Source organism: Haematobia irritans, chromosome 4, assembly GCF_050003625.1.
Source record: "Haematobia irritans isolate KBUSLIRL chromosome 4, ASM5000362v1, whole genome shotgun sequence".
Lineage (NCBI taxonomy): Eukaryota > Metazoa > Arthropoda > Insecta > Diptera > Muscidae > Haematobia > Haematobia irritans.
The window spans coordinates 73,839,915-73,860,325 of NC_134400.1; the positions used below are offsets into that span (position 1 = coordinate 73,839,915).

General features: G+C 32.0%; 1 protein-coding gene across 2 annotated transcripts in view; it reads left to right on the forward strand.

Moving 5' to 3' along the window:
• Positions 1-20,411, forward strand: part of LOC142232660 (protein ABHD18) — a gene marked incomplete in the record, with an annotated part of 369,540 nt that overhangs the window by 308,545 nt on the left and 40,584 nt on the right. Inside the window, 2 exon segments of one of the 2 annotated variants that reach the window (XR_012721159.1) lie at positions 1,527-1,647; positions 1,744-1,884. 2 annotated transcript variants of the gene reach the window in all.

A 20,411-nucleotide genomic window follows, 5' to 3' on the forward strand; every position in this document is an offset into this window, starting at 1 on the left:
TTTGTTTTTGGGTGTTGATTTGGTCTTTTCGGTCTTTTACCACTTTATTTTACATTTTCGTGTTTAGTACGTCAAAATCAATGGGAAAAAGTATGCTAGAAACAAATAATAGAGAAAATTTTGTTATTTGTGACCTAGTGTAATTAGTGTTCGGTTTTCCTTTTAATGAGTGTTCCATTTAAAATGCATGTGTTTGTTCGTTTTAGAATTTCCTTTAAACGGTCTATATGGCGGTTATAAAGTTAAAAAGATCGATATAAACCACTTTTATCATATATTTGCACCAAAAACGTTTATCAATTTATCAATTATTGAATTTTGCTTTATTTACACCGAAAGAAAAAGCGTTCGTCACCTTGACGATTGAGTTTCATCAATGCGTTTTCGTCTATGCGATGAAAAGTTTCGTCTATGGGAGTATTTCGGTAGTCCACGTGACGAAATCAATTTTTTTCACTTTGTGTTCTTTTCATAGTTCGTCACATTGATGATCTAGTTTTGTCTATGAGACGAAATTATTTTCTTCCCGATTCAGCGAAAGTTAACCAAAATTAACATTTGATTTAGATTAATTTCGTTTATATGAAGTCCCAATATATGAATTACACATATTAATAGAAGTTGGACAAAAGTTTTAAGAGTTTTATTTTCATGATGTATCAAGGATGCTGGTTTTCGTCAATGCGATGAAAGAATCTTCAAATCGATGAAACACACTTTTCTCTGAAATGTGTATCAAAAAATCTCAATGCTAACTAAAACATAAAACGATATACGGTGTATATAGTATATAGATGTTTGTAATTTACATTTTTCCATTAGTACTAAAGTGAAACACCTAAAAGTCGAATCAATAGTCAATGTGACGAAACAGTGTTCAATGTGACGATAAAATTCATACGTTCTGTAGATGTGTGTTTATTTCTCTACCTAAAAAAACACACACACAACCAAATGCGCTTGCTACGTTTTGTTTTTAAAATAACTGTACACAGCTTTTATTCATGAGAGCTAAGTTATTTTTGTTGGGTATTTCATGCTCTCTCCACATTTAACTTAACTCAAACGAGTATTTGAGCAAACATTTGTTCACATGTTTGTTTTTAAATTGGTTTCCAAGACATATGAGAACAATAAAAGTCGTCAAATTGACGAAAATAGTAATCAAATAGACGAAAAGTTTCATCTACTCCGTTGACATGTATTCAAATACTAATGCAACAACACATCCATACGTAGTTGTGTGGTTTTTTTTTCTGTGCGGTAAGAACATTTCAAATGGTTCCTCTCAGTTGTTGAGTTTAGTCCAAAGTGTAAAGGTGGTCGCGCGTGCCGAAAATAAAGGGCTAATGCTTAAAGATGTGATAGTGAAAAGAAAAACAAAAATGTGAGTAAAAATAAAAAAACATGAAGTGTTATATATGGGAAAAATTTAACCAAAGTGACGATTTTTTTATATTTTGGTCAATTTATTTTTTTAAACATTTATATGTTATATATTTATGGAAGTATTTCTAAATTTACAGATAAATGCCGCAACATTTTTCGTTCTGTGAAAACCGAATACGGATAAAGAAATTAAAGGATAAAGATGAATTGGATGAGCAAACAATTCAAAACGAAAAGGAACAGTTGGGCACAAAAAGGGTGAGTTAAATTTTGTTCTAAACAGATCGAATATATTTTACAATAATTTAAAATTTCCATTTTTAAATTCTTCTTTATAATTTTTTTACTCCACAGGATGAACCCATAAAACTTTTCATCCTTGGTAATCTAAACACTAATTAAGGTAACAGAATGTTTATGTGTCAAGATGGTCAATTTATCAAAATCAACAGCTTTGGTAGATGTGTTTGAAAAAATTTTTATACGTTTTTACTTCGTTAGTTGTACATATTTCAAATAAATAAAATTTAAATTTAGTTAAAATAAAAAACAAAATGGTTCTTTATTAAAAGTGTCGTAGAAAATATTTCTAATAATCAATTTATCAATTTGATGTTTACATCGTATTGATGAATCGATTACATCAAATTGGTGAATCTATTACATCATATTGATGAATGGATTACGTCAAATTTAGGGAAAGAGTTCATCGCTATGACGATGGCGTTTGTAGCGATGACGAACGAGAATCGTACTTTTGAAGAATTGCATCATCGCATGGATGAAAGAGAATAATCGCAGATACGAAAAATATCATCACATAGATGAAATACATTCATCATCTGGATGTAACATAGTTGTATATGGGATGTAAATAAGTTCATCACAGGGATGAATTCAATTCATCGCTATGACGATAAAATCGTCAATGGGATGAAATGTTACGTTAGCTCATTTTTGACGAAAAATTCGTCACCGTGATGTAAAAATTCATCCTCATGACGTACTTTTTCCTTTCAGTATATGAATCCCTTATTCCACAAAACTTGTCGTTTAGATAGGGCTTAGAGAAAGAGAAATAAAGGAAGAAAATATATTGTTTTTCTTTTGTACTTTTCAAATTTTACACAAAATTAGAACATATATGATGCACCAGAGGGTTTATAAATAAATTAATATATTAGAAGTTCATATTTGAACTAAATATTGTGACCAGCATCAATGCTCTTTACGAACAACACAAAAGCAAATGCCGGAAAACTGGTGTTTTTATTAATTTTTATAACCGACAAATTTTTTCCGGAGACAAGTGATGTAACCTTGAAAACATGGCTATTTTAGCGTTATGATGCCAACTTCATACCGGCCTTAAAGGTAATACTGAAATTAAGTACAAAATTATTCGTTAATAAAAATTCATATTTATTTGTGTTTCTAACTACGATACATTTTGAATACAATTAAGAAGGTAAAAAATACTTTAGGGTTTAAATTTGAATGGTTATCGGTAAATAACTTTCGGATTAGATAAAAAAATATTTATGTTTATACCTGACAGAAAAAAACACTTGGAAAACGTATACCGATACCGTTTTTCTTTTGTTAGAGTTTTTGATTTTCATTCGTTTTGTTTTATTATTGTTTCTTTCTTTATTTAAGTATTGTTGTTGTTTTTGATTTCAGCTTAAAATCAAAAAGCTGAAATCAAAAACAACAACAATGGTTTTTGATTTTCTTCGAAATTATCAATCTTTAATCACCAAAAACACTTTCTTGTTACAAAATCTTTTATTTTGGCAATAAAAAAATAATAATTGATCCAAAAACTCAGCCCATTTCGTTTATATCAAGCACCGTTCTTTTCTGACTTTAAGTAACCCACATTTTGAAGTTTTATAGTAAAAATTTAATATAGTAATATGTAATATCGGAATCATCTGAACATTTTTGGAATATATGTAAAAATAAATGTAAAAAAACTTTTTGGTATTCGGTCGGAGCATGGATTAAACCCACGACCCTTTGTATGCAAAGCGGACATGACAACCATTGCTCCACGTGGACAACAAATATATGTTTCTATTAAATAATGTTTTGTTTGCATCGGCTCGTGGTCACCGAAAACTATGCTATATAAATATAAACTGTTTGACTGTTTGCGTTGCTTGTTCGTTGATGGCTATAGCGATAATTGTCTGTTGATGACAATAATAGCTTCTTAGCCCAATGGATAGTGTGTTGGCTTACAAACTGTATGGTCCGCTATTCGATTCTCCGTCCATGCGCAAGATAATTACATAATTAGAAATTTATACAATCGAATAATTTCTTCTACATTGTGTTCAAGAATATATTTCAGCATTAGTAACTGATAAAGAGCAAATTATAGTTTTAAAGGTAGAATTACATACCATGCGTTCAATGCGTCCGATGATTGAGGAGTTGAAATTCCTCTTTGAAATCAAAAGCTCGAATAGTCTGCCGGAAGCAGAAAAAATCAACCCTTCCATCAACGCACGGATTGACGCATGGTGTGTAATTCAACCTTAAACCTCATCGCTACAACAATAATGGAATCGACGTCGCCAAACGCCTTGAACGTGTCCGACGATAACTCCAAAACTCGAATACATTGGCAAACAAGCATAGAACGTCTTCAATATGTACAGTGAGCAGCAAAAATCATGGTAGCCCATACAAATAAAAAAATCTTTAATAATTCCTCAAAAACTACTTCACAAAAGTTATAACACTTTTTTTTCCTGATTTCTTCAGTAACTTGAATGAGTGTAGTTGTACAACTTCTTTTAGGTCTGAAACCGGGTTGCCATGTTATCAACAGATTTTTCAGGACGAGAAAACTTTCAATTTGAGAGTATAACAATTTTTCAAGTGCCTTTGACATAAAAGGTAATATTGAAATAGGGCGAAATTCTTTGTTGGCTTTTGGTATTGGAATTTCCTTTGTACACCCATAGAAAAAATCAGGGATCAGGAGCGGAGCGGAGCGGAGCAAGCCTTTTTTTACCGGAGCGGGAGCGGAGCGGGAGCGGCATTTCTAAAATCCGGAGCGGAGCGGGAGCGGAGCGGTTTCCAAATGAAAAACCGCTCCGCTCCGAATAAAATATTACTTGAATGAAACGTGTAACTTTGAAATTACACTGTGTAGGTAATTTCAAATATAGCTAGTACTTAGCGCAGTGTGAGTAAACGTTTAAAATGTACGATATGTATTTTTGTACGTACGTACATTGGGAAAAACACAACGTGTTTTTTTGGTAATTGTTTTCAAAAACGGCAAATGTCAAAATATATCTCTAGTACGTGTTGTAAAAGTAACAACAGTACTTTCGATCAATTTCATCCCGTATTACTACAAAGATGTTTGTAATGAACGTCAAATAAATGCAATTAAACGGTCTTATTTATATTTAATTTTTTAGTTTTCTACACTGATAAAAATATTGTCGTGAAGTCAAAGATTTCATGTCCTTAGAATAAGAATGCAAATTTTGCTTAACATGGAAGACGCATTTCTCTAAAATAAAGTTTTTTTCCTTGTCCAAAAGTCAATAAACTTTTGAATGAAGTTGTAATGTCCTTATAATTAAGTGATTTTACTTAAAAATGTGTATCATAACATGAAAGATAAAATTTTTGAGGTAAGGTCAACGTGACTTTAATAATTAAGAAAAATTCTGTAAAATTAATAAAATTGTCTTTAAATTTGTTTACTTTTTGCATCTTGCCTACAAAGCAAAAAATCGTTAAAAAATAAGACTTGTTTTTCAACACTTTATTTTAAAGACGCTTTTTACTTGAAACATAGCATAATTTCTACTGGAAGTCGAGTCTTAATATGGAAAATAACATTGTCATTAACTCGTTTTTAAAGGATTTTGATAACAACTGGCGAAAAAATTTAAAAAAATGAAAAATTAACATTTGCTTCCTAGAAGCAAGTACATAACCCCCAAATTTAAAAGAGAATTGCGTTTTTAAAATATCCTTAATTGTATTCTCCGCTTCTTTGGCTCGGAATTAATACCCAAACTGTTAAAGTAAAGACAAAATCTTTGGAACCGGGCATGCTTTTTTTCAGTGTAAGGACATTCATATCTGCTTTACTATTGTACTATATCCTATATATCCATTCTCTTATTTCTGATATTAGTTCTCGAAAATTTAATTAAAATTATGGATAGTTTAAATTTTGGTTGAAAAATGTGAGCATATACATTTATTTTAATTTTTTCTCACATTGAAAACTAATGACTTGATTTGTATTATTGCATGTTATCTACTTTTTTTTGAGAACGAACATTTCTTAAAAACGCTGTTCGAAAATGTATTTTTACAATAAAGGAGAAAAAAGCGAAAAACAGTAGATCTGAGTAAGAATATTCGTAGGTATACCACGGACTGATTTCGATGGAGGTTGTTGCAAACATAAACATACACACACACATTACAAATATAACAAAACCTCTTCTCTACGTCTGTTGCAAAACAAAAAAAAAAAACTTTCGGAGAGTAGTTACTTCTACTCTGTGTATAGACTTTCAATTCCAATCAGCGCTGCCGTTTTGGTCCGATCGGACCAAAATTGGTCCAAAAGATTTCTAATTTTTAAATTTGGTCCGATTGTCAGACCAAACAGAATTTGGTCCATTTTGGTCCATTTTCATAAATTTGGTTTCTATCACATATTAAATAGTAGATGGTGCACCGCAAAGAATATTGTCGGGAGGCCAAATATTTCACATGCTTAAAATACTAATACGAATTTTGCTTAGAATAGAAGACGTATTTCTCTGAAATAAAGTTTTTTCCTTGTCTAAAAGTCTCTAAACTTTTCAATGAAGTCTGTTTGTCCTTATAGCTAAGTGATTCGACATAAAAATGTGTATCCTAACATGAGTGAAAATTTCGTTTTAATGAAGTCAAAATGGATTTAATATTTCTGAAAAAATCTTCAGAATTAATAAAATGTTTCAACACATTGTTTTAAAGTCATTATACCATAAACCACATAGTGGTTAGGGTATAATAAGTTTGATCTGCCAAAAAATGTGCCTACCAGAAATATTGATTTTAGACCCCATAAAATATATACCGATCGACTCAGAATCACCTCCTGAGTCGATCTAGCGCTTGGTGTCCGTCCGTCTGTTCATGTATTTGTTGTTCACAGGATTCCGGTCGCAATTATTAACCGATTTTGATGAAATTTGGTACAGGGAGTTTTTTGGGCACAAAAAATTTAGATGATGATGACATTAAAGATAAATAAAATAAATTACTTCTTTTATCAAGCTCGCATTTCGGCACAGAGCAGTGTTCTGCAATTTTGGGATGAACGTCGAGCACATCCTCTGTATGAGCTGGCATGTGTAGTTCTAGGTGTTCCAGCTACACAAGTGAGTGTAGAGCGGAATTTTTCTGCTCTTAAACATATATATAATCACTTACGCTGCCGCCTAACGGAAACATACTTTTAATTAATCTAAACACAAAATCTAAATAATTAATTTTTACTACTATTTGTTATGTATAGCAAGAAATACTTTTTGCTTTTTTTTTGTTTTTCTTTTATAATACAACTATTGAAGTAAGTTTTTTTGTTTTCGTAAAATAAAACTCAATTGAACAAATAATACAATGTTTGTACTATAATTTTCTCCAAGAGGAGCGGAGCGGAGCGTGGAGCGGAGCGATTTTTTTTTTTCTCGGAGCGGAGCGTGGTGCGGAGCGATTTTCTTTTCTCCGGAGCGGGAGCGGAGCGGAGCGAAAAAAATGGACCGCTCCGGATCCCTGGAAAAAATCATGAACGACGTGGTCATTTCGAAACGATCCGTTCATGAAAGTGAATCAACACACATGTGTTGTCAAACTGAGAACAGATGGGGTCAATCTGACAACGTAAAAATGACACCACACGTTGTCAAAATTTAGTTTTTAATTATTTTGAATATTTGTTTAATGTCGTGGTGTTCCTGTGCCGTTGTTTTTCACAAATTAAAAATAATCAAAAATATGACCAAAGACTAAATGTAAGTTTAGAGTGTAACTTATGATACGCTACATAGAAGTAATTGTATGTATTTCTGTCAGAGAGAATAAAAACACAAGAGAACGAAAAGCACTCTTCTACAAAAACAACTAATGTCAACCATATAGATGCAGCTTTGGTATTACCAACGTTGCGGTCGAAGCACTGTTTTGATAAATTCTTTATAAAGTCATCTACCAAAATATCATTGTCTACCAAAATATTTAGTGGAATGAAAATATTAATAAAACAGAACATTTGTTACAACAAAGTAGGTCCTTACGTTTCGTAAAGCAGGCAGAGAACTTAACTGGGTAATAACGCCGACCCCATGGCTGAATAAAAGAATCGTATGGCATTGGTAAAAGTGGCAATTATTTATTCTTTCAATTGTCCTGAAAAAATAATTCAAATCCAGGGAAAAATAAAGGTTCACATTTAATTGCGTCACCTATGAGTGATTGTGAAGTGGATAATTCATCCGAGGAACGCCGATATAAGACAAATAAGACTATAATACCCACCAAAGTTAAGAATGAAAGTCAGTCAAATGGATCTTCGCCATCTATTAACAAAACCAGTTTATGATGCAGTTTAAAAACTGATGTGCTTGGTATTTTGGGTCTGGAATATGTTATCGAGATACTCAAGTCATCTTTTAACAATTCTCCAGCTATGAATGCGCGAGTTTGTTTGAGATGCATTTGCTATACAGTGTCATTTGGAGAGCTGCAATCACCATAAACATATGATTTTGACATCTTAAAATTTTGTCGAAATAAAAAAATTTTAATCATATGGGCCCATGATTTAACCTTCTTGTTCAGCCCTGGCCGACCCAAACTGTATGATATTTGAGGGAAGCGCCGACAAAAAAGAAATAGAGTTGGAAACCGTGAGGGTTGACGAAAGATATCAACAATACACAGCGAGAGAATAAACCGAGAGCAATTTCTGTGAAACTGGTTGTATATTGTTTCGGACATAGATTATAGAATATAGATAGATGATTCATCGGTGTCAAACAATGTTTGACAGTTCCGAAGATTAACAGCCTATTTCTGATATCCGAACGAAAGTAATTGCGAACTAACGGCAGTCACTCACTTTCGTCTATATTTGGGTTTCTCTAACTTCCTTTCGTTCATTCGTATGGCTTACGTTACTGTCAAATTCTAGTATTACCAGATCTCAATTATTTCAATTACTTGAAAAAGGCCCATAGATTTTCAAAATTATTTTCCATAAAATTCAATCAGGCATCGCCGTTCATTTGGCAAACTTTTCCCGCTTCTGATATTTGGTTTAGCTGAATTTTTTTTTTTTTAAGAAATTAGTCAGCGTAGAGAGATATGTATTTGTATTTCTATATATCTCCAATAACACTAGCCAACAGTCGTTTTGTGAATTGGTTCTAGCATAATTTTTCTCATTGATTTTGACCTACTAAACACGAAAATGAGTTTTAAAAAATTTTCTGTCGATTGGTTTGCGAGATACAAATTTTTGAACTTGTTTTTTAATTTTTGGAGGTACACTTACAATTTTGAGCATATCTTTCGTCTTCTTTGACCTATTTGATCCTGCTACTACTCAAATTAAAGAAAATTGAGCCGTCTACAACTCATTCTCAGAAAATTTTCAAATCGGGTAAGTAGTTTGGATGTTGGTGGCTTAAAAAGGTTAAAAACGGCGTTTTTTTAGTAAAAATGTGGCAGAAAAAACATATAAAATATAAAACACGATGCTAACAGCAATTTTTTACGTATATAAATTTTTACAAAGAAAATAAGCTCTTACTTAACAAAATCTTACAACAACTAGCGGACTTATAATTTTTTTGGTAAAAGACCGAAAAGACCAAATCAACGCATCAACGCTGTTTTCCACATGGCATAAAATGTACAGTTATATCTTTGTTGCTACTCATTTTTTTGTTTTTGGGTGTTGATTTGGTCTTTTCGGTCTTTTACCACTTTATTTTACATTTTCGTGTTTAGTAGGTCAAAATCAATGGGAAAAAGTATGCTAGAAACAAATAATAGAGAAAATTTTGTTATTTGTGACCTAGTGTAATTAGTGTTCGGTTTTCCTTTTAATGAGTGTTCCATTTAAAATGCATGTGTTTGTTCGTTTTAGAATTTCCTTTAAACGGTCTATATGGCGGTTATAAAGTTAAAAAGATCGATATAAACCACTTTTATCATATATTTGCACCAAAAACGTTTATCAATTTATCAATTATTGAATTTTGCTTTATTTACACCGAAAGAAAAAGCGTTCGTCACCTTGACGATTGAGTTTCATCAATGCGTTTTCGTCTATGCGATGAAAAGTTTCGTCTATGGGAGTATTTCGGTAGTCCACGTGACGAAATCAATTTTTTCACTTTTTGTTCTTTTCATAGTTCGTCACATTGATGACCTAGTTTTGTCTATGAGACGAAATTATTTTCTTCCCGATTCAGCAAAAGTTAACCAAAATTAACATTTGATTTAGATTAATTTCGTTTATATGAAGTCCCAATATATGAATTACACATATTAATAGAAGTTGGACAAAAGTTTTAAGAGTTTTATTTTCATGATGTATCAAGGATGCTGGTTTTCGTCAATGCGATGAAAGAATCTTCAAATCGATGAAACACACTTTTCTCTGAAATGTGTATCAAAAAATCTCAATGCTAACTAAAACATAAAACGATATACGGTGTATATAGTATATAGATGTTTGTAATTTACATTTTTCCATTAGTACTAAAGTGAAACACCTAAAAGTCGAATCAATAGTCAATGTGACGAAACAGTGTTCAATGTGACGATAAAATTCATACGTTCTGTAGATGTGTGTTTATTTCTCTACCTAAAAAAACACACACACAACCTTGCTACGTTTTGTTTTTAAAATAACTGTACACAGCTTTTATTAATGAGAGCTAAGTTATTTTTGTTGGGTATTTCATGCTCTCTCCACATTTAACTTAACTCAAACGAGTATTTGAGCAAACATTTGTTCACATGTTTGTTTTTAAATTGGTTTCCAAGACATATGAGAACAATAAAAGTCGTCAAATTGACGAAAATAGTAATCAAATAGACGAAAAGTTTCATCTACTCCGTTGACATGTATTCAAATACTAATGCAATAACACATCCATACGTAGTTGTGTGGTTTTTTTTCTGTGCGGTAAGAACATTTCAAATGGTTCCTCTCAGTTGTTGAGTTTAGTCCAAAGTGTAAAGGTGGTCGCGCGTGCCGAAAATAAAGGGCTAATGCTTAAAGATGTGAAAGTGAAAAGAAAAACAAAAATGTGAGTAAAAATAAAAAAAACATGAAGTGTTATATATGGGAAAAATTTAACCAAAGTGACGATTTTTTTTATATTTTGGTCAATTTATTTTTTTAAACATTTATATGTTATATATTTATGGAAGTATTTCTAAATTTACAGATAAATGCCGCAACATTTTTCGTTCTGTGAAAACCGAATACGGATAAAGAAATTAAAGAATAAAGATGAATTGGATGAGCAAACAATTCAAAACGAAAAGGAACAGTTGGGCACAAAAAGGGTGAGTTAAATTTTGTTCTAAACAGATCGAATATATTTTACAATAATTTAAAATTTCCATTTTTAAATTCTTCTTTATAATTTTTTTACTCCACAGGATGAACCCATAAAACTTTTCATCCTTGGTAATCTAAACACTAATTAAGGTAACAGAATGTTTATGTGTCAAGATGGTCAATTTATCAAAATCAACAGCTTTGGTAGATGTGTTTGAAAAAATTTTTATACGTTTTTACTTCGTTAGTTGTACATATTTCAAATAAATAAAATTTAAATTTAGTTAAAATAAAAAACAAAATGGTTCTTTATTAAAAGTGTCGTAGAAAATATTTCTAATAATCAATTTATCAATTTGATGTTTACATCGTATTGATGAATCGATTACATCAAATTGGTGAATCTATTACATCATATTGATGAATGGATTACGTCAAATTTAGGGAAAGAGTTCATCGCTATGACGATGGCGTTTGTAGCGATGACGAACGAGAATCGTACTTTTGAAGAATTGCATCATCGCATGGATGAAAGAGAATAATCGCAGATACGAAAAATATCATCACATAGATGAAATACATTCATCATCTGGATGTAACATAGTTGTATATGGGATGTAAATAAGTTCATCACAGGGATGAATTCAATTCATCGCTATGACGATAAAATCGTCAATGGGATGAAATGTTACGTTAGCTCATTTTTGACGAAAAATTCGTCACCGTGATGTAAAAATTCATCCTCATGACGTACTTTTTCCTTTTAGATAGGGCTTAGAGAAAGAGAAATAAACGAAGAAAATATATTGTTTTTCTTTTGTACTTTTCAAATTTTACACAAAATTAGAACATATATGATGCACCAGAGGGTTTATAAATAAATTAATATATTAGAAGTTCATATTTGAACTAAATATTGTGACCAGCATCAATGCTCTTTACGAACAACACAAAAGCAAATGCCGGAAAACTGGTGTTTTTATTAATTTTTATAACCGACAAATTTTTTCCGGAGACAAGTGATGTAACCTTGAAAACATGGCTATTTTAGCGTTATGATGCCAACTTCATACCGGCCTTAAAGGTAATACTGAAATTAAGTACAAAATTATTCGTTAATAAAAATTCATATTTATTTGTGTTTCTAACTACGATACATTTTGAATACAATTAAGAAGGTAAAAAATACTTTAGGGTTTAAATTTGAATGGTTATCGGTAAATAACTTTCGGATTCGATAAAAAAATATTTATGTTTATACCTGACAGAAAAAAACACTTGGAAAACGTATACCGATACCGTTTTTCTTTTGTTAGAGTTTTTGATTTTCATTCGTTTTGTTTTATTATTGTTTCTTTCTTTATTTAAGTATTGTTGTTGTTTTTGATTTCAGCTTAAAATCAAAAAGCTGAAATCAAAAACAACAACAATGGTTTTTGATTTTCTTCGAAATTATCAATCTTTAATCACCAAAAACACTTTCTTGTTACAAAATCTTTTATTTTGGCAATAAAAAAATAATAATTGATCCAAAAACTCAGCCCATTTCGTTTATATCAAGCACCGTTCTTTTCTGACTTTAAGTAACCCACATTTTGAAGTTTTATAGTAAAAATTTAATATAGTAATATGTAATATCGGAATCATCTGAACATTTTTGGAATATATGTAAAAATAAATGTAAAAAACTTTTTGGTATTCGGTCGGAGCATGGATTAAACCCACGACCCTTTGTATGCAAAGCGGACATGACAACCATTGCTCCACGTGGACAACAAATATATGTTTCTATTAAATAATGTTTTGTTTGCATCGGCTCGTGGTCGCCGAAAACTATGCTATATAAATATAAACTGTTTGACTGTTTGCGTTGCTTGTTCGTTGATGGCTATAGCGATAATTGTCTGTTGATGACAATAATAGCTTCTTAGCCCAATGGATAGTGTGTTGGCTTACAAACTGTATGGTCCGCTATTCGATTCTCCGTCCATGCGCAAGATAATTACATAATTAGAAATTTATACAATCGAATAATTTCTTCTACATTGTGTTCAAGAATATATTTCAGCATTAGTAACTGATAAAGAGCAAATTATAGTTTTAAAGGTAGAATTAAGGTTGAATTACACACCATGCGTCAACCCGTGCGTTGATGGCAGGGTTGATTTTTTCTGTTTGTGACAGACTATTCGAGCTTTTGATTTCAAAGAGAAATTGCAACTCTTCAATCATCGGACGCATAGTACGCACTGAACGCATGGTATGTAATTCTACCTTTACATACCATGCGTTCAATGCGTCCGATGATTGAGGAGTTGAAATTCCTCTTTGAAATCAAAAGCTCGAATAGTCTGCCGGAAGCAGAAAAAATCAACCCTTCCATCAACGCACGGATTGACGCATGGTGTGTAATTCAACCTTAAACCTCATCGCTACAACAATAATGGAATCGACGTCGCCAAACGCCTTGAACGTGTCCGACGATAACTCCAAAACTCGAATACATTGGCAAACAAGCATAGAACGTCTTCAATATGTACAGTGAGCAGCAAAAATCATGGTAGCCCATACAAATAAAAAAATCTATAATAATTCCTCAAAAACTACTTCACAAAAGTTATAACACTTTTTTTTCCTGATTTCTTCAGTAACTTGAATGAGTGTAGTTGTACAACTTCTTTTAGGTCTGAAACCAGGTTGCCATGTTATCAACAGATTTTTCAGGACGAGAAAACTTTCAATTTGAGAGTATAACAATTTTTCAAGTGCCTTTGACATAAAAGGTAATATTGAAATAGGGCGAAATTCTTTGTTGGCTTTTGGTATTGTACACCCATAGAAAAAATCAGGGATCAGGAGCGGAGCGTGGAGCGGAGCGTGGAGCGGAGCGGAGCAAGCCCTTTTTTTGCCGGAGCGGGAGCGGAGCGGGAGCGGCATTTCTAAAATCCGGAGCGGAGCGGAGCGGAGCGGGAGCGGAGCGGTTTCCAAATGAAAAACCGCTCCGCTCCGAATAAAATATTACTTGAATGAAACGTGTAACTTTGAAATTACACTGTGTAGGTAATTTCAAATATAGCTAGTACTTAGCGCAGTGTGAGTAAACGTTTAAAATGTACGATATGTATTTTTGTACGTACGTACATTGGGAAAAACACAACGTGTTTTTTTTGGTAATTGTTTTCAAAAACGGCAAATGTCAAAATATATCTCTAGTACGTGTTGTAAAAGTAACAACAGTACTTTCGATCAATTTCATCCCGTATTACTACAAAGATGTTTGTAATGAACGTCAAATAAATGCAATTAAACGGTCTTATTTATATTTAATTTTTTAGTTTTCTACACTGATAAAAATATTGTCGTGAAGTCAAAGATTTCATGTCCTTAGAATAAGAATGCAAATTTTGCTTAACATGGAAGACGCATTTCTCTAAAATAAAGTTTTTTTCCTTGTCCAAAAGTCAATAAACTTTTGAATGAAGTTGTAATGTCCTTATAATTAAGTGATTTTACTTAAAAATGTGTATCATAACATGAAAGATAAAATTTTTGAGGTAAGGTCAACGTGACTTTAATAATTAAGAAAAATTCTGTAAAATTAATAAAATTGTCTTTAAATTTGTTTCCTTTTTGCATCTTGCCTACAAAGCAAAAAATCGTTAAAAAATAAGACTTGTTTTTCAACACTTTATTTTAAAGACGCTTTTTACTTGAAACATAGCATAATTTCTACTGGAAGTCGAGTCTTAATATGGAAAATAACATTGTCATTAACTCGTTTTTAAAGGATTTTGATAACAACTGGCGAAAAAAATTTAAAAAAATGAAAAATTAACATTTGCTTCCTAGAAGCAAGTACATAACCCCCAAATTTAAAAGAGAATTGCGTTTTTAAAATATCCTTAATTGTATTCTCCGCTTCTTTGGCTCGGAATTAATACCCAAACTGTTAAAGTAAAGACAAAATCTTTGGAACCGGGCATGCTTTTTTTCAGTGTAAGGACATTTATATTTGCTTTACTATTGTACTATATCCTATATATCCATTCTCTTATTTCTGATATTAGTTCTCGAAAATTTAATTAAAATTATGGATAGTTTAAATTTTGGTTGAAAAATGTGAGCATATACATTTATTTTAATTTTTTCTCACATTGAAAACTAATGACTTGATTTGTATTATTGCATGTTATCTACTTTTTTTTGAGAACGAACATTTCTTAAAAACGCTGTTCGAAAATGTATTTTTACAATAAAGGAGAAAAAAGCGAAAAACAGTAGATCTGAGTAAGAATATTCGTAGGTATACCACGGACTGATTTCGGTGGAGGTTGTTGCAAACATAAACATACACACACACATTACAAATATAACAAAACCTCTTCTCTACGTCTGTTGCAAAACAAAAAAAAAACTTTCGGAGAGTAGTTACTTCTACTCTGTGTATAGACTTTCAATTCCAATCAGCGCTGCCGTTTTGGTCCGATCGGACCAAAATTGGTCCAAAAGATTTCTAATTTTTAAATTTGGTCCGATTGTCAGACCAAACAGAATTTGGTCCATTTTGGTCCATTTTCATAAATTTGGTTTCTATCACATATTAAATAGTAGATGGTGCACCGCAAAGAATATTATCGGGAGGCCAAATATTTCACATGCTTAAAATACTAATACGAATTTTGCTTAGAATAGAAGACGTATTTCTCTGAAATAAAGTTTTTTCCTTGTCTAAAAGTCTCTAAACTTTTCAATGACGTCTGTTTGTCCTTATAGCTAAGTGATTCGACATAAAAATGTGTATCCTAACATGAGTGAAAATTTCGTTTTAATGAAGTCAAAATGGATTTAATATTTCTGAAAAAATCTTCAGAATTAATAAAATGTTTCAACACATTGTTTTAAAGTCATTATACCATAAACCACATAGTGGTTAGGGTATAATAAGTTTGATCTGCCAAAAAATGTGCCTACCAGAAATATTGATTTTAGACCCCATAAAATATATACCGATCGACTCAGAATCACCTCCTGAGTCGATCTAGCGCTTGGTGTCCGTCCGTCTGTTCATGTATTTGTTGTTCACAGGATTCCGGTCGCAATTATTAACCGATTTTGATGAAATTTGGTACAGGGAGTTTTTGGGCACAAAAAATTTAGATGATGATGACATTAAAGATAAATAAAATAAATTACTTCTTTTATCAAGCTCGCATTTCGGCACAGAGCAGTGTTCTGCAATTTTGGGATGAACGTCGAGCACACCCTCTGTATGAGCTGGCATGTGTAGTTCTAGGTGTTCCAGCTACACAAGTGAGTGTAGAGCGGAATTTTTCTGCTCTTAAACATATATATAATCACTTACGCTGCCGCCTAACGGAAACATACTTTTAATTAATCTAAACACAAAATCTAAATAATTAATTTTTACTACTATTTGTTATGTATAGCAAGAAATACTTTTTGCTTTTTTTTTTGTTTTTCTTTTATAATACAACTATTGAAGTAAGTTTTTTTGTTTTCGTAAAATAAAACTCAATTGAACAAATAATACAATGTTTGTACTATAATTTTCTCCAAGAGGAGCGGAGCGGAGCGTGGAGCGGAGCGATTTTTTTTTTCTCGGAGCGGAGCGTGGAGCGGAGCGATTTTCTTTTCTCCGGAGCGAGAGCGGAGCGGAGCGAAAAAAATGGACCGCTCCGGATCCCTGGAAAAAATCATGAACGACGTGGTCATTTCGAAACGATCCGTTCATGAAAGTGAATCAACACACATGTGTTGTCAAACTGAGAACAGATGGGGTCAATCTGACAACGTAAAAATGACACCACACGTTGTCAAAATTTAGTTTTTAATTATTTTGAATATTTGTTTAATGTCGTGGTGTTCCTGTGCCGTTGTTTTTCACAAATAAAAAATAATCAAAAATATGACCAAAGACTAAATGTAAGTTTAGAGTGTAACTTATGATACGCTACATAGAAGTAATTGTATGTATTTCTGTCAGAGAGAATAAAAACACAAGAGAACGAAAAGCACTCTTCTACAAAAACAACTAATGTCAACCATATAGATGCAGCTTTGGTATTACCAACGTTGCGGTCGAAGCACTGTTTTGATAAATTCTTTATAAAGTCATCTACCAAAATATCATTGTCTACCAAAATATTTAGTGGAATGAAAATATTAATAAAACAGAACATTTGTTACAACAAAGTAGGTCCTTACGTTTCGTAAAGCAGGCAGAGAACTTAACTGGGTAATAACGCCGACCCCATGGCTGAATAAAAGAATCGTATGGCATTGGTAAAAGTGGCAATTATTTATTCTTTCAATTGTCCTGAAAAAATAATTCAAATCCAGGGAAAAATAAAGGTTCACATTTAATTGCGTCACCTATGAGTGATTGTGAAGTGGATAATTCATCCGAGGAACGCCGATATAAGACAAATAAGACTATAATACCCACCAAAGTTAAGAATGAAAGTCAGTCAAATGGATCTTCGCCATCTATTAACAAAACCAGTTTATGATGCAGTTTAAAAACTGATGTGCTTGGTATTTTGGGTCTGGAATATGTTATCGAGATACTCAAGTCATCTTTTAACAATTCTCCAGCTATGAATGCGCGAGTTTGTTTGAGATGCATTTGCTATACAGTGTCATTTGGAGAGCTGCAATCACCATAAACATATGATTTTGACATCTTAAAATTTTGTCGAAATAAAAAAATTTTAATCATATGGGCCCATGATTTAACCTTCTTGTTCAGCCATGGCCGACCCAAACTGTATGATATTTGAGGGAAGTGCCGACAAAAAAGAAATAGAGTTGGAAACCGTGAGGGTTGACGAAAGATATCAACAATACACAGCGAGAGAATAAACCGAGAGCAATTTCTGTGAAACTGGTTGTATATTGTTTCGGACATAGATTATAGAATATAGATAGATGATTCATCGGTGTCAAACAATGTTTGACAGTTCCGAAGATTAACAGCCTATTTCTGATATCCGAACGAAAGTAATTGCGAACTAACGGCAGTCACTCACTTTCGTCTATATTTGGGTTTCTCTAACTTCCTTTCGTTCATTCGTATGGCTTACGTTACTGTCAAATTCTAGTATTACCAGATCTCAATTATTTCAATTACTTGAAAAAGGCCCATAGATTTTCAAAATTATTTTCCATAAAATTCAATCAGGCATCGCCGTTCATTTGGCAAACTTTTCCCGCTTCTGATATTTGGTTTAGCTGATTTTTTTTTTTTTTTTAAGAAATTAGTCAGCGTAGAGAGATATGTATTTGTATTTCTATATATCTCCAATAACACTAGCCAACAGTCGTTTTGTGAATTGGTTCTAGCATAATTTTTCTCATTGATTTTGACCTACTAAACACGAAAATGAGTTTTAAAAAATTTTCTGTCGATTGGTTTGCGAGATACAAATTTTTGAACTTGTTTTTTAATTTTTGGAGGTACACTTACAATTTTGAGCATATCTTTCGTCTTCTTTGACCTATTTGATCCTGCTACTACTCAAATTAAAGAAAATTGAGCCGTCTACAACTCATTCTCAGAAAATTTTCAAATCGGGTAAGTAGTTTGGATGTTGGTGGCTTAAAAAGGTTAAAAACGGCGTTTTTTTAGTAAAAATGTGGCAGAAAAAACATATAAAATATAAAACACGATGCTAACAGCAATTTTTTACGTATATAAATTTTTACAAAGAAAATAAGCTCTTACTTAACAAAATCTTACAACAACTAGCGGACTTATAATTTTTTTGGTAAAAGACCGAAAAGACCAAATCAACGCATCAACGCTGTTTTCCACATGGCATAAAATGTACAGTTATATCTTTGTTGCTACTCATTTTTTTGTTTTTGGGTGTTGATTTGGTCTTTTCGGTCTTTTACCACTTTATTTTACATTTTCGTGTTTAGTAGGTCAAAATCAATGGGAAAAAGTATGCTAGAAACAAATAATAGAGAAAATTTTGTTATTTGTGACCTAGTGTAATTAGTGTTCGGTTTTCCTTTTAATGAGTGTTCCATTTAAAATGCATGTGTTTGTTCGTTTTAGAATTTCCTTTAAACGGTCTATATGGCGGTTATAAAGTTAAAAAGATCGATATAAACCACTTTTATCATATATTTGCACCAAAAACGTTTATCAATTTATCAATTATTGAATTTTGCTTTATTTACACCGAAAGAAAAAGCGTTCGTCACCTTGACGATTGAGTTTCATCAATGCGTTTTCGTCTATGCGATGAAAAGTTTCGTCTATGGGAGTATTTCGGTAGTCCACGTGACGAAATCAATTTTTTTCACTTTTTGTTCTTTTCATAGTTCGTCACATTGATGATCTAGTTTTGTCTATGAGACGAAATTATTTTCTTCCCGATTCAGCGAAAGTTAACCAAAATTAACATTTGATTTAGATTAATTTCGTTTATATGAAGTCCCAATATATGAATTACACATATTAATAGAAGTTGGACAAAAGTTTTAAGAGTTTTATTTTCATGATGTATCAAGGATGCTGGTTTTCGTCAATGCGATGAAAGAATCTTCAAATCGATGAAACACACTTTTCTCTGAAATGTGTATCAAAAAATCTCAATGCTAACTAAAACATAAAACGATATACGGTGTATATAGTATATAGATGTTTGTAATTTACATTTTTCCATTAGTACTAAAGTGAAACACCTAAAAGTCGAATCAATAGTCAATGTGACGAAACAGTGTTCAATGTGACGATAAAATTCATACGTTCTGTAGATGTGTGTTTATTTCTCTACCTAAAAAAACACACACACAACCAAATGCGCTTGCTACGTTTTGTTTTTAAAATAACTGTACACAGCTTTTATTAATGAGAGCTAAGTTATTTTTGTTGGGTATTTCATGCTCTCTCCACATTTAACTTAACTCAAACGAGTATTTGAGCAAACATTTGTTCACATGTTTGTTTTTAAATTGGTTTCCAAGACATATGAGAACAATAAAAGTCGTCAAATTGACGAAAATAGTAATCAAATAGACGAAAAGTTTCATCTACTCCGTTGACATGTATTCAAATACTAATGCAATAACACATCCATACGTAGTTGTGTGGTTTTTTTTTCTGTGCGGTAAGAACATTTCAAATGGTTCCTCTCAGTTGTTGAGTTTAGTCCAAAGTGTAAAGGTGGTCGCGCGTGCCGAAAATAAAGGGCTAATGCTTAAAGATGTGAAAGTGAAAAGAAAAACAAAAATGTGAGTAAAAATAAAAAAACATGAAGTGTTATATATGGGAAAAATTTAACCAAAGTGACGATTTTTTTATATTTTGGTCAATTTATTTTTTTAAACATTTATATGTTATATATTTATGGAAGTATTTCTAAATTTACAG